At 39.0% G+C, this 5,993-nt stretch overlaps 1 long non-coding RNA gene across 1 annotated transcript; it reads right to left on the reverse strand.

The window, feature by feature from the left end:
* Positions 1 to 366: 366 nt before the first annotated feature.
* LOC109499462 lies at positions 367 to 4,363 on the reverse strand. Its single transcript, XR_002156739.3, has 2 exons — positions 4,262 to 4,363; positions 367 to 686 (listed from the first exon to the last, which is right to left on the reverse strand). It is a non-coding gene; the product is annotated as an uncharacterized LOC109499462 (long non-coding RNA).
* Between the last annotated feature and the right edge of the window lie 1,630 nt (positions 4,364 to 5,993).

Below are 5,993 nucleotides of genomic sequence, written 5' to 3' on the forward strand. Positions count from 1 at the left end.
TAACATGACAGTATTAATTAGCCGTATTATAACCAGAAGCAAAGTTATATATTGACAAAGGAATTAGGGAATGGCAATATTGGAATTCACATGCTCTTTAAGGTCACAAATTGCTTCTTCCCACTGTGGGAGTAGAACCCTGTCCCCAAATGCCTGCTGAAACTGAAGTTTTAGGGAAGTATCTGATATGGATCATGTTCCTTCCTTGTACACAGGAGATGGAACTGGAAATCAAGAGAACAGTTTAAGATGCTAGAAAATGGCAACAACCAGACAAAACGATGAGGAAGGGGACGAGAATATGTGAAACGAAAGAGATAGGATTAGGCCAATCTGATCCTAGTTACTTAGAATAATAAGCCAATGTCAGAATGCAAATGTTGGGAGGTGAATATTTCCATTTCCCACAGTAGAGATCACTAAAAAGGAACTCCTAAGTTAGGCTTGGAAAAGTTGAAGGGATGCGATGAGATAGATACACGGAGTTCTCTGGGGATACATCTGGTGATCCCATCTCTAGGTGGGGAGGTGATCAAACTGAAATGGCAGCTCCACTGTGCGCAGGGTCAGGAACCAAGACTTTCTCTCCTGTTGCTTTGCTGTTGAGAGGGGCTGCGGGATGGAGTGGGATTCCATTCTCAAGGCTCACCACCAATGGCTGATTCCTTAAGCATTGCATACGTATCCTGGGAGCAAAAAGACGAGGAGGAGAAAAGAAAGTCACTACTATCCTTTAAAATAATTCTGAAAGAACTTATATTTACCAGCTACAACTTAGTCACCAAGTCTAACTGCAAAGCATGTCGGAAAATTGTCCCAGAACACCCAAGTGTTATTTCTACCCAGAAAGTGGGCAATGATATAGGGTAATAGATAGTGCCAGAGTCGCTTTCATATCTCCTTTGATAATCAGTGCAAATCCTCTTACAAACCTGTAGTTTTGTGACACTCCACTCTTTTCCAATGGAGACAAAAACTGAGTTTCATGGCAGGGAGTAGCATTTTTTGTCTCTCCATATGCTGCCCCATTTCTCTTACTGTGGAAAAGTCCGCCGCTCGTTACAATGAGAAAATATTTCTCAGATGCCAAAAGCAAAGTTGATCTGTTGTGTAGAGTTGAGGTGTGATCTATAGAAACTTCTAGCTGAGCCCTAGACACTGATGGTCCTCAGGGTGTTCTGTGATTTTTATATTTCCGGTTCCTTTGGGGCACTGTGCTTAAAGTGTAGGATATGTAGTTATGTTTTAATTTTAAATGTATTTCCATGATGCTCTCCATTGAATAAATACTTGTTGACCTAAATGCATGTCAATAATTGTGTTAGTCTTGATAAGTCCTTTAACAGAGAATAAATATAGATAAAATTATATCTCTCAGACCCTCAGATGCCTAGAGGACAATGAGTGGATGACAAGTGTAGCAACAACGAGGGAATATTTCAACAAGAACAGTGTCACCACACCCCCCACTATTATATCATATATTTAATATATCATATTAAATATTATATCATATTTAATGTGTATATTCAACATATTTTATATTATATTATATTTCAGCATATGTTCGAGTAGAGATCAGTAATATATTCTTTCCATTTTCCAAAAGATAAATATTTAGTAATTTGAACTTAAAAGGAAAATAGGGGCACATGGGTGGCTCAGTCTGTCGAGCCTCCGACTTCAGCTCAGGTCACGGTCTCAGTGTTCGTGGGATCAAGCCCCACGTCGGGTCGGGTTTTGCATTGACAGTGCGGAACCTGCTTCGGATGCTGTATCTCCTTCTCTCTCTGTCCCTCCCCTGCTCCCCCTCTCTGTCTCAAAAATAAATAAATATTTTTAAAAACAGGAAAATAGAGAAGAACTGCTTCTACCTGTTTTGGAAAAGAGAAGAGATATAAATATATCCCCCAAAATTAAGGCATTGAGGGGAGCTTCCTCTTTCAGATTTTCTTAAGTGTAAGCCTGTCTGCCACTAACATGTCCACCTAAGGATGATGCCGGATGAAGGTGTTTTCATTGAAAATACCACAGCGTACTCAGCTGGAGAATTCTGCCCCTGGCTAGAACGACGAGGGTAGGGAGATTATCTATAGCATTAACAATATTTAATTGTCCCTTTCGTACGTGATAAATGGAAGTGATGCTTGTTACCTGCCACAGCTTGCCAGGCAAACAAAGCCATGTGCCCGCACTATTAGGCACTTTGGGCACAGAAAGCTGTGGAGTGCAATGTGATAGGTTAGGTATTACTCTTCTTGCAACATGGACCCCACAATAACACCATAAGCCACTGATTGCACAACATAGCATATGTCCTCAGATATTTAGTTTAGGTACATAAAACCTTCGGATACATTTTACATTGTTCTATCTAGCCTGTCAGACAGTCTGGTGCTGCAGACGAAAAGAATATGAGTTTGACACATTTCGATGCACTGTATTGGGACAAATAAGGCATTTGAAGATGGGAAACTGCACAAGTTCAAAAATTGAATACTAATCTTTAAGCGGCGTGTCTGCTTTCAGGGTTTGGAAATAAATACCTAAGGCTTGTGTGATTGAAACACAATTGTGGTTTCCCATTTTTTGTGGTTCATCATTTTCATTACTTACACGCATCTAATTTAATCAATCATTTTTATTGGAGTTTTCTGATTTAAGAAAGGATATAAAATTACATTTTGTTGAGTTACAAATGTGACTACAATAGCTATTAATATTTCTCCAGGTCTGGTGTCCATGTGCTCAGAATGAGATTGTGCTATTTTATTAAATTCAAAAATGTTTCCGTTTTCACTGCCTTCTTCGTTCTGCATGATCTGTGTTTCCAGTGTTGTCCATAAAGGTTTCTTAAAATCTGTTGCTATAGTCACTATTATTCAACAAATATTTTTACAGTAATATACTCTATTAATACTTTAAGGAAAAGGACGTAGTATTTCAGATAAATGAATGTGTTTCTAACAATCCTTCTTATGCTCTAGCAGCAGAAACGATCTAATTCTCCATTTTCTAAATGCCCATATATACTGTAGAGCTATCACATATAATTTTGAAATGCAGGAACATAATGCTTTGAATACAATGAAGCTGGTCATATAAAAAAATATATCCAATACGGGGGCACCTGGGGGTTCAGTGGGTTAAGCGTCCAACTTCAGCTCAGGTCATGATCTCACAGCTCATGAGCACAGAGCCTGGAGCCTGCTACAGATTTTGTGTCCCTCTCTCATTCCGCCCCTCCCCAGCTCATGCTGTCTCTTCTCTCTTTCAAGAATAAACATTAAAAAAAATTAAAATATCTCCAACATATAATAATTTGAAAAAAGTACTTTTGGCAAATATAATCATTTAATTTTCATAACATTCTGGTAGAGCTGGACCATGGTCTACAATTTAGAGGTCAGATAAATGAGTCCCAAACAAGTCAATACATTCACTCAAAGTTACAGCTTAGGGACTTGAGGTCCAGGACCACACAGCAGATCTTGGACTCCAATCTGTGTCTCATTCTACTATCCCAATTTGCATTCAGAAACAGAATTCTTCCAGACCAGCAAGGTCAACCTCCTTGAGGCTCTTTATCAAAAGAAACTTCATAGTAGGCCAAATTAAGCCACACGTCAAAACATCTATCTTTTCCTGTGTTTATTAAGAGAACAAGCTTCCTCTTCTAACTGCTACTTTATATTTGTCCTTCACTTCATATCCAAGTGCTTTTTTAAAGAGGAGTTTACATTCATTTTATCTAGGTGGTAGATTTTTTTTTTTTTTTTTTTTGAGAGTGAGAGAGCATGAGCAGAGAGAGGAGCAGAGGGAGAGAGAGAGAGAATCTTATGCAAGCTCCTGGCTCATGGGGCTCGATCCCATGACTCTAGGATCATGACCTGAGCCGAAATCAACAGTTAGGTACTCAACCAACTGAGCCACCCAAGCGCCTGTTTAATACACACCTTTAATCTGCACTCTACTTTGGAGGTATGATTTTTTTGAAAACTTCCTTTTCTAAAATCCTATTATGGGTTGACTCATGTCCCTCTAAGATTCATATGTTGAAGACCTAATCTCAACTACCTCAGAATGTGACCTTACTAGGAATAGTGGTGTTGCAGATACAATTAGTTAAGTTGAGGCATACTGGCCCTTAATCTGAGGGACATCCTTACAAAAGGAAGAGATATGGGCATAGACTTATATGGACACAGGGGGGATACCATGTGAAGATAAGGGCAGAGATTGGAGTGATTTTTCTACATACCAAGGGATGCCATGCCAAGAACTGCCAGAAACCATAAGAAGCTAGGAGAGAACCATGGCAGAGATTCTTCCTCATAGAACTCACCAGCTCTGCCGACACTTGATCTCAGACTTCTAGCTTCCAGAACTGTGACACCATAGCTTTCTGTTGAGGAAGCCACTCAGTTCATGGTACGTTGCTATGGTAGCCTTAAGCCAACAAATTCACACTTTTCTTTTCCTTTAGAAAATCGTTATTCTTTCCAGACCCTTCCTTTTTGATGTATTTATTATGATTTACCTAGTTATTTGTTATTTATTTATTTATTTTTAAAGATTCTTTAGGAGTCCCTAATAATGTAGGTTTCCCATCCTCTGTCAATGATTCAAAGGGTAGTTTTTCACCATGGTCTGTTCTTGTGCATTAGTCTCCACACACTTTTTTTGGAATAATATGAAAACCTTGTGGTTTCAGCTATCACCCACTTATATATCCCAACCACATATCTTCTAAAGTTTAGGCACAAATTACTCAATGTATCTAAAACTAAATTTATTGCATTTATTACATTCCCCTATCTTCTTTTCTCTCTTTGTTCAGTGCAAGCCACTCCTTTAACTCAGTTACACAAGTAAAAATAGTGAATGAAGGTCAATCTGTACTCATCACTTAACTTCATGCCCTACACTTAAATAGTGAATAAGCTCAGCGAATTCTAAAATGGGAATAGTTCTTAATAAGTCTATCTTTTGTAACCATTTAAATTCTCTTCTAGTCAATTGCAGTAGTTTTGCAACATGTCTTCTCAGTCTCCTGCCTTGTATGCTTCCCCAATTCATTGCCTGAAGACTGATGAATTCAAGACACAAATCAAATCTTGCCTGAAGTGATTGGTCTTTAGTCCATTATTCAGGAAAGCAGTTAGTTCTGGAATGGAGGTACACACCCCCCCACGCCCATTCTGTTCTATATCATACTAATGTATTATAACTTTTTTAAAAACATTTTATAGTTATTTATTTTTGAAGGAGAGAGGGACAGAGGGTGAGAGGGGAGGGGCAGAGAGAGAGAGGGAGACATAGAATCCGAAGCAGGCTCCAGGCTCTGAGCTGTCAGCACAGAGCCCAACACAGGGCTGGAACTCCTAACCAGGAGATCATGATCTGAGCTGAAGTCAGAGGCCTAACCGACTGAGCCACCAGGTGCCCCATTATGACTTTTTTTTTTTTTTAATGAGTTTCTTTAACTTCATTGAGAAATGCCTGACCAATGTGGTTGTGATTCTTTTTTTTGTTTGTTTGTTTATTTATTTACTTTTGAGAGAAAGAGAACACAAGCAGGGGAGGGGCAGAGAGGGAAAGGGAGAAATAGAATCTGAAGCAGGCTCCAGGCTCTGAACTGTCAGCGCAGAAAAGGATGCCATGGTGCAGGAACCCAGGATGGGTGAATGAATGGTGAGATCAGGACCTGAGCCTAAATCCTATGCTTAACTGACTGAGCCACCCAGGCCCCCACCCCACTCCATGATTGTGATTCTTAATATGTGTTAATGAGGATACAGTTTTTGAATGCATTTTCTTTATGTGACACATCTTTATACATTTTAACATCTAAGTAAGTCTCTTTAACCTAAAATAAGAATGCAGTTCAATTGCTGTTCTTTGGTGGTAATGCAATGTTGCAGTTTTAACTGAATTTACATCAGCATTTTTATCATCTGACAAGGTTAAAACACCCTAAACAGGACTCTTTG

The sequence above is a fragment of the Felis catus genome, chromosome B1, assembly GCF_018350175.1.
Source record: "Felis catus isolate Fca126 chromosome B1, F.catus_Fca126_mat1.0, whole genome shotgun sequence".
NCBI classification, from domain to species: domain Eukaryota; kingdom Metazoa; phylum Chordata; class Mammalia; order Carnivora; family Felidae; genus Felis; species Felis catus.